This window comes from Bidens hawaiensis, unplaced genomic scaffold (genome assembly GCF_021521415.1).
Source record: "Bidens hawaiensis isolate Kalapana, Puna unplaced genomic scaffold, B.hawaiensis_p1.1 tig00006295_1, whole genome shotgun sequence".
NCBI lineage: Eukaryota > Viridiplantae > Streptophyta > Magnoliopsida > Asterales > Asteraceae > Bidens > Bidens hawaiensis.
Window position 1 is genome coordinate 214,050 of NW_027491420.1, and position 10,266 is coordinate 224,315.

Genomic DNA, 10,266 nt, shown 5'->3' on the forward strand with positions numbered 1-10,266 from the left:
TTCCCTGTTTGAGTCTAAGCATGTAAGAATGCTTAAATCTCTCAAACTTTTGCTCTGATACCAACTTGTAAGGCCCCGAGCCCGGGTACCCTACTTTAGCGTTGGATTTACTCATAAATGTAGTTTGTTACAGCGGAAGTCTATACACATCATAGCGGAAATTCAAAACTTTTTATATAACAACTTCCTTCTCTATCTATTCTTCAATATGGATAGCCTCGTACGCGCCTCGAGCTTGCCACGTCATCACAATACCTGCATGCATACTAAAAGTCAGCTATAAGCTGAGTGAGTTCTAACATTTCTTTACTTTTCATAACATACGATTTGTAAATGCATCACATCTTCCATGCATAATGTTTATAATATTTATTTACTTCCCCTATGTTTGTCTATCAATCAATTCATAACTATATTCATATGCGCTTGCTCATAACCGAGCCTCCTATTCTTGCTCATAAACAAGCCTCCTACTCTTGCTCATAACCGAGCCATTTTTCCTTGCTCATAACCGAGCCTCCTATTCTTGCTCATGACCGAGCCTCCTATCCTTGCTCATAACCGACCTGTCTATTCTTGCTCCTAACCAAGCCATCTTTCCTTGCTCATAACCGAGCCATATAAAGTTAGAGGGATTTGCCATCCTAAGTTATTATGCATGCATGAGGCCCGAAGATTCTACGCATGAACGTATACAAATTCTTCTATACATAGTATGCATACTCATTTATATTCATATATCTTTCTACGCAGGCATTAGTAGGGTTTGTTCCCTAACTCTCTCTGTTCTATTAACTAACATTCAAATATTCAAATATATATTAATAAACTAATATATAAACACGTTCCTACAAGATATATATATTTCATTAAGTGAAATTGCATATGTCTGTTCTTTCACATACGAGTATGCATACAGCCCCGAAACATTTAAAGGAAAAGGGGGCTAGAACTCACCTGAAGTCGGTTTCTCTCGGAGTTAATAGTGACACATCTCTTCAATTGGGAACGGTAACTGTTTAACAAATTACAGGTATCAATTTCCTCGTTCTACTACCCTGAATTTATAAGTTAACGAAACCCTTAACGAGGGGGGGGGGGTTGGCTTGAAAACGCTCGACTCAAACCATTCGAGTCGAATTTGCCATTCGATTCGAATCTGCCATTCGAGTCAAATCTCCCATTCGAGTCGAATTTTCCCATTCGAGTCGAATTTTCCATTTGACTCGTTGGGTTCCGGCTCGGCTCTATTTGGGTCCTATTTTTCCACTTCTTGCGTCATGTTATGCCCGATTTATCGTTAGGACAAGTTTCAGGCTATAACAACTCCATTTCCTTGCTCGATACGATCCGAACAACACTTGTTCAAACCTACTAAACCCAAGTAACTTTCTTACTTCAAAGTTCACATTTTTCTTGTTTAGTAAGACCCGATCCATGTAAATCTTTGAATCTTACACCATCTAACACAAAAACCTAATTTTTTAATCTACAACATACCTTTAAGATTTGGCTTGGTTTTTGTCACACCCCGCTAAGGCAGAAACATGGGCGCGTGACGTCATGTATACCGTAAGAATATGATTATCACAAACACAAATTTATTAGGATACCAATTGTTTAAAACGTTTACAAAACATGAGTTAATCAAAATACATAATAAGATTTCAAAACGCTTTAAGTTATAACGATGAAATCCTTCAAAAGATGGTATCCTACGATGCATGTGGGGTTCCTACTTGTATTCCACGACTTCAGTTTAACCTGAAAAACATACTCGACAACGTCAACATAATGTTGGTGAGTTCACAAGTTTTATAGTTGTAACGTAAGTTAGTTTTCCAAGAAAACAATATAAAGGTTTACGTGTTCATAACACGAAAACATTCTTGTTGAAAAACGTTAGTAGGAATTCTTTGTTCATAAATAGAAATACGTTTTTCATAAAAATATCACAGATATTCCATAGATCATATTTAGAAAGCGTTTTCCCTTAATAATGATTAGTAACAGTAATAATTTAGGGTTCATAGCATGTAATCTTTTCCCCCAAAAACTTCAGTAAAAGTAATGGTCTTGTGTATAAGTATGATTCAATCCTCGTACATCTAGCTTGGACTACAAGTATCTTTTCATACGAGCCTATATCCAATACCTGGCCTATAAATCATATATGCCAAATACTTTCATGCGCTTTGCTTGATAATGTGTATAGATAACTTTAATGGCCAACCATGATTAGGGAGTCAACCCATTAGTCCTATCTGTATAATCTCAGGCTAAGTCGTAGCTAATGGTTAAAGTGTGAATGATCTTTACGATCCCTAGTGAATGGTCCTACAATCCCTAAGTGAATGATCTTTCGATCCCAAGTGAATGATCTTTCGATCCAGTGAATGATCTTCCAATCCCAATGAAAATGATCAGTATTTTGTAGTCTTGTGTTCGCATAAAACTTAGTTATATTGCATAAAACATGGCTATAATATATTTCAAGTATAATATGGTTTGGTGATTGTATAAAAATAGCTTTGAGTATGTTTCCCCCCGAAGTTATAAAAGCAGTAAAAAGCGTAAAAAGGGGGCAGTGAAACTCACCTGATGAGTTTGCTCTGGCAGACTAGATAATTAATGAAATCGAGCTCTTGAGTTGTCCTAAATACATATGGACAATTAGATTCTATTTACGTCTCATGGGTCGATTAATGCTATATGCTCACCCAACTTAGTTATACTCGTTTAATTCTCGCATGAAAAATAAATGTTGGTGATGCATTGGTGACATATTCTTGAAAATAAATATATTTATATAAACTATATAAATATTACTATAAATATTACAAATATAGTACGTTGTTTTGTCTACAAATTATCGTGGTAGGGTTCGTATATTTTATCGTTTACTTGAATACAGCCGATTCGGTCACGTAAGATATATTTATTTTGTAGAGAATATCTAAGTATGACCGGCATCCTTTAAAATATAATATACCTATATTTTTGCTAATAAATTCCCGAATAGTCATTTACAATCATTTTGTCGATAAAATAAGTAATTGTTTATGTTTGTCGTCTTACCCTTATAATTTATATAGTTTTATCTAAAAGTTGTATTAAGCTTTATAAATGTATATTTTATAATAACTTATAAAAAAAACCATCTTTCACTTAACTTTAGAAACTACATTTTAGTTTCAAAATACGTTTATTCATTTATAAAAGAAAGCTTATATGTTTGTATAAATATATAAATTCCAATAATAGCACTTTTAAAACAGTCTAAAATATACATAGCTTTTCAATATAGACATAATTATTTAAAATCACCGTTAAGAAAATATCTTCCCCGTGTCGAGTGATTAAACCATAAATCATGTTTCACTTGTTTATCTTTATATCTCCAAATTTATAATTTGTTAGCCCAAGTTCAATTCTTGGTTCCAAAATGAGTTCTGAATCGTGCTTTTAACATCAGTTTCTAACGCTTGCATATATTTCATCTAACTTTTTATATATTAATATATTCATGGTTTGATCATACTTCTTGTGTTAACTTGTGGGTGACCATATTTAGTGCATAAACAAGTTAATACTTATGAATATAAGAATAAATAAGTTTGGAAAGAATGCTTACTTATAGTTGTTTAGGGAATGTTTAATAATAAGAAAGAACTTGAGCTCGTTTCCACTCCGCTGTGCTCGGCTTAACATTTTCACCTTCCTACTCCTAGTTTCACGAACCTAGAACTGGTACCGGCCGAGTTCGATGCGTTCGATTTACAGGAAGAAACTGAAGTGTGTGTCGGGCCGGGTTATGGTCGAATCTAATAACAAACCATAAGGGTTTATCATGATGGGTTTGGAGCTTTTAATAGGCAGTGATGAAGGTGGTAGGAGATAGATTCGGACGGCTGTGGTGAGTGCGACGGTGGGTGGTGGCGTACCGGTGGAGATGGAGTGCAGGTGGTGGTGGGATGTGGTGGCGTCGGGTGGTAGTATTATGGCCGATTTTAATAACGAGAGGGAAAGATCAGGAGGTTGTTTTGTCTTGGTGTCGTGTAAACGAGCAAGGTGGGAATGGTGGGTGGCTCTTGGTGGTGGCCGGCTGTTAGCAAGAAAAGAAGCAACGGAGTGTTTGTTGGAAATGAGTGGTGTGGTGATTCCTTAATTGTTTATACAAAGAAAGAAGTAGGGTCTTGCACAAAACTAATCATGCACGCCAGGGTGTTTGAATATTTGGTGAAGTGTCTTGGGTTGTTTACTTGAGTTCATGGATAAATTCAAGTCTCCTTTCTTATAGCATGGAGAAGCATGGTGTAAGGAATTTAATATGCATGCATGATTGCATATCTTTGTAAATATAAAAAATAAATAAATAAAAGTGATGGATAAATGGATTTTGACAGGAGAGGTGCAAAGTCATATGTAAAATGAAGTAAAATAATTTGTAAGAGTATGGAGCAAGATTTGGTTTAAATATTGGTACTGTTTTGATAGATATTTTTGTTATTAGAGATAAATATGTTAGTTTTACATAGCTAGGTTAATTTGGAAAATTAATTGTTGGATGGTTAGGTGTTGTTTTTATAGAGTTTAGAAGTTTAACACTAATTCTAAACGTTCACACGTTTGTTTGCTGGTAATATTAAAAATATTTTCTTATAAGTAAATAAACACTCATAGTTCGTTTTGTATTTGACATTTGAATATTTTATAAAAAAAATAATTATAAAATATAATCGTATAACATAGAATTCAAACCTCTTAGTTTGTTTAAACACTTTTGATTCGTAAAAAAAATCCCCAACGCTCGCATTTTCTATTTCAAATGGTGTGCGATTTGTAACCCCTATAATTACCTAACGTGCGTGGTATGCAATATTGACTTTGGTCAAATCGTGATGAATTAAATGGCGACGCTTTTAATAATAGAAAAAAATTACTTTAACGCAAGTATGCTTAATCTAAACCTTTAAGCTGTACGGACGTTGACCAAGTTTGTCGGGTGTCACAGTTTTGGATCTTGAACTACTTGCAAATATAGACGGGTTTTCTTGTTGCTTGGGTAAGGTTTAACTTGCTACACCTTAGACCTTGGATGAAGTATGAAAGGAAAAGGAGGGTGTGTTTGTGTGTGTACAGAGAGAGTATGTGTCTGGATGTTGAAGATGGATGAATGAGGATGCTTGGAGTCTTTATGGAGAGTAGGAACTTAAATACTCCCAAGCTCATGAACCTTAGGCCCGTAACCATTCTTAAATCCATATAATGAATCTAAACTTAACATTCTGTCCCATGATTATTTATCCGAAATAAATCACGACATACAATTAATAAAATCTTATATTATATTCAGAAATTCTTAAATGCGGACGTTACACTTTCTTTATATCTAAGTCTTCAAATTAGATATTTTGTCACTTGTTCATCTAAATTCTAGACAAAAGAATCTGGCTCTTTCACACACACTTAAGAACCTAAGGTAAAATTGATTATTTGATCATTAAAGCTTGATTTCTACATGATTATTACATAAAACATGAGCCTTGTTTAGTAAAAATTACTTCTAACCATGTAAAAATGTTAAAAATGGTCCAAAAACATATTTTGATCATACATATGGTTAGGAATCTGGTTTGATAAATTTTTTGGCCATAAACATGGATTAAGGGGTTTAAATTGCGTTTTTGCGGTTCAAAAGTTCGGTTTAAAGCCCTAGCCGAAGCCCTAGGTTTCAAGTCTGATCTCTTGATGATAATTGCTTGGTTTTGTGATATAGGACTTGTAGTTAGAGTACTTAGAAGACCAAGAACCCTAAAAATTGAGTAAAAGAGCGAAAACGAATGAAAACCGCAAAGTTAATGCCGAAACACTCGTTTAGGGGCTGTTTAGGATTTGATTGTGGCATCCTTGTTGTTAGCTTGTAAATTTTTGAAGGACATCAGGGACCATATGAATGAGTCCTGTCCAAATTTGGTAAGTTTTCAACAATCCGATAATATTTGGCGAATTTATTACCGTTTAGGGATGTTTATTTGTGAAAAATACTTAAACTGCTTGAAAAATTATGACATTTTGTGGAGAACTCATTTATGGCATAATATGATCACATATAAAATTTGGGGTCAATTGGATAATCCTAGCTATGGTTTTTGGATTCACGTTTATTCGAGTTATAAGGTCGTTTTTGGCTCAAAAATGTAAGTTGGAAAAAGTGTTAGGTTATGGAAACTTAACATGGTGTTTTGGGAGGTATTTGGATCACTCAGTAAGTTTTTAGGATTTTTTTATAAATCATTTGGTATAAACGGACGATTTTCGGGCTAAATATAGCATATAAAATGAATTTTTATAAATTAATAAATTAGTAAATAATTCCAGAAATATTTTTATAAATATAAATATTTTAATTGATAAGTGGATTAATTTTCATAATTTAATGATAAACAGATAATTGAATGTGCTAATTTGAAAGTTAAACAAATTCATTTATGATAAAAACTAACGAGTTTGTGACTAACGAATCTGTTGGAATATCAGAACATCAAGAGTGATCAAAAAACATATTTTCGGGTTAATTAAGTAAAATCAAACTTTTTGGAAGAAATCCAGACAATTTGGATGAATTGTGCGCGTTTTTCTCAAAACCAGACTGAATAAACGGATATGAGCCTCGTAGCAAATTCAGACCCATAATTTGTGATCTTTCTTTATAACTTAATCATTTTATCAGCCAACACGTTTACCCAAGTTTATATACTCATACATGTTTTCTAAACGCGTAAACGAGCAACTTGGCTCAGCTGGTGAAACAGGGAAACTGAGCCAAGTTTGGTTTTGAAGATTAAACATTGAACAACGTCACAATATAAGCCTATTAACACTTTCTGGGTGTGACAACTATACCTGGATTAGATATACAGCCCATTTTAGTATGTACATTACAATAATATTAAAATATTAATATTATTATAATATTGATTATAGGGTCTGAGTGCTAGCAAGCAGAACGGACCACTATCCGACACCGGGTTGAATATCTTCTAAACTGTGAGTTTCATAACCCTACTTTTAAACTGCTTTTACGAACTTTCGGGGTGAAAAACATGTTGATTGTCACACCCCAACCTCAGGCGGAATTGCCGGGGCGTGATCCGATTGCTCACGACTCGAAGGTGACAATATCTAATTAATTATTTTATTGAAAGAATACACACAATATCCAAATATAGCAAACAATATAAGTACATGAATGTAAGCTCAAATAATATTTTCTTGTTTATATCCTAAGGTTTTGTCTACGTATCCAAACTTCAATCTTCAATACAAGCAATCTACATATGCGTAGAAAATAAAAGAGTTTGTCACCAACACATGTTGAGTGAGATGATCACCAGATTTTGACACAACAACAATACATATATATGATAGATAAATGATAAATGTTAAATACGCAAACCAATCCACGTGGTAATAATCAATCAAACCTTAACAATCATATACACAACCAAAGACTTACTAGTGTGCCAATGAATCATTGCCAAGCGAATCGGGCATTGATTACGATGACTAAAATTGTCGGTTTACAATCGCTAAGCGAATCAGGCTCCGGTTACTAAGATGGTCGATCATACTAATAAGCACCCTATACAAGGGAACACGATGGACCTCTCCGAATGTGGTAAAGTAAACCCATAAGCAAATAGCAATTAACAAATAGCATTTAATTAATATACACACAATGATTATGTTAACGAATTTGTGTATATATATAAGATAGAAAATATGATAAGTACGCATACATCCCCAAAGCGATTGAAAACAGTATATAAAAAGGGGAATGATCAAACTCACCTTAGATTAATGACAAGCGATTAATAAATGCGATTAAACGAACTAACGAATAAGCGAGTCGTCCACTACACGTCAAATGTTATAAATAATCAGAATCTAGATCTTTGAGAGATGATAATACAAGTAAAAATGAACTAGTGGCCGCTGGAATCAATCCAAACGGACGTTTAGAACTCTAGTTACGCTATATAATATTTAAGCGAGCTAGTACTGACCAGAATCTGAACAGTGAGCCGGAAGTCGGGTTTTGGTCAGTAGCCTTAAAGTTTCATTACGAGAATAAAAGTTTTATGGACCAAACGTTGAATCCGACCAGAAGTATGAGAAAACGTTAAGTCAAACTAGTTGACTATTTTGCCCTTTATCGAGTTTTAAAGCAATTGACAAGTCATCACCCTTCAATCTCGGAAATCGATTGAAGGTTATCGACTAGGGAATGTTTATGAATGAAAAGTCAGTTTACAACTTACCCGGAAAATGAAAGAATAGAGAGATATGACGAGTCTACGGTCCACACGCGTGCAAAGTCAAACGAACAAGCTTGTGTCTTCAGCCAAATAAGCAAAAACCGACAAGTTTGATGATGAGCAGAAGGTAGGACGGCTAGAGGAGGCTCTTAGGGTTTATGGTAAAGTTTTGTGGAAGATGAATGAGACTTGTTTATATAGGAATAGCAAAAACGAACCAAATATGGACATGTCATTCGTTTAAGCAAGTAAATATGTTTTTAATGACAAAATCAATGAAATAAACATAAAGAGTTGATCTAGATCAGTAAGAAACGATTAGAGACTTGTATTTTAGTTATATTATGATTTCTTGGTCCTTAATTCACTCAAATATACCTAAAATACACGATTTGCATACCAAAATTGACGTAGGAAACAAGATCGAACAACGAAACTGTGCAGCACCTCCAAGGCGCCGCGCGGTCACCAAGGTGCCTCCCATCCCATGGTGCTCCGGCCACCATGGGTGGAAGTTTGATTTTTGATGATTTAGGTCCTTGAAGTTTATGTGTTGATCAATATTTGAACTTTTTATGATATAAATAGGGATTTAAACATTCTCTAAAGTGTAAGGGCCTAGAGTGGACATGAAGGAACTTAATTACTCAAAATCATTTGATTTTTTGATTAACAATTAAGGTCCAAAATGTTTCGGTCGGGTTAAACGTAAATGAATACAGTTTAGAAAACCTGAAATGTTACAGTCTTCCCTACTTTAGGGAATTTCGTCCCGAAATTAAGGAAAACTAAACATAATCGTTTTTGAAAATAATTAACTTTTAATAAAAATTTATCATAACAAAGAACTTCTAATAACCGAAGCAACTCTTCAAATGACAATTCGATAAGGGCACTTATATATAGGATGTACCAGCGGCGTATCCACCATGTCTTTATCATCTCATCATTCGTACCGTTACCCAAGATACCTTAGGTTCTAAATCATGACACACAATTGTACGTATTATATCTTCCATGTGAGGACTTGGATAATTATGATCCGGACCATAATTACTCTTATCGTCGGATGGTCCGCATAACTTGTTTCATCATGTGGATTACAAAACATTTAAAAATCATCATTTTGAAAGAAACAAACGTTTTAATAAATTCAAAAGGTAATAAATGTCCGGGTTTGATAAAACCAGGTGATTTCTTATTATATATTTCGATTATAAAAGTAGAATTTGGAAGATTGATAGAATGGATTTCTTGGGACCAGACGCTATAATGAATTGTGATGGATATGAATAAGATAAGAGCACAAAAGCCTAACAAATTATAAAAGGAAACATCATTCATAGGATGAAACGTGCAACATAGTTCAACTTAAAATCACCAAACGTCACAAATAACCAAATAGTCGATACGATGCATAAACGGAAAAAGATAAGATAGTCTTAAAATGGAAATAAATAAAGCAATAAAATCTTCAGTCTTCAAAGATCTTCAGTTACGGTTGACTTGATTCCCTTGACTTGGAGCACTTGAGGTACTTGCATCCATGAGAACTTGAGCAGTTGAGGTAGATGGATTTGGGATAGCTTGAGTAGGGGAAACTTGAACAGCTTGCATAAGTGGGGCTTGGTTGAAGTTAAACTTGAGCTTGAGGGTATGGGGTTGGATAGGGTTGAGTCAAGCAGGGGAACCTTGGTTAACGAGAGGAGCTTGAAGGATATACGGTTGATGGGTTGGGACTTGATGAGCATCGGTAGTGTAGTAGGGTGTAGGCATAGCTTGAGCTTGATGTGCATGAATAAGTCGAGGGCACGCATTGCGAAGATGACTAGGATCTCCACAATTGTAGCAAGCATGGGTGGTAGGGGGTTTAGGAGTAGACGGTGTACGACAAACATTAGCAAGATGATCGTAACGATTGCATTGGGTGCAAAGACGACATGAG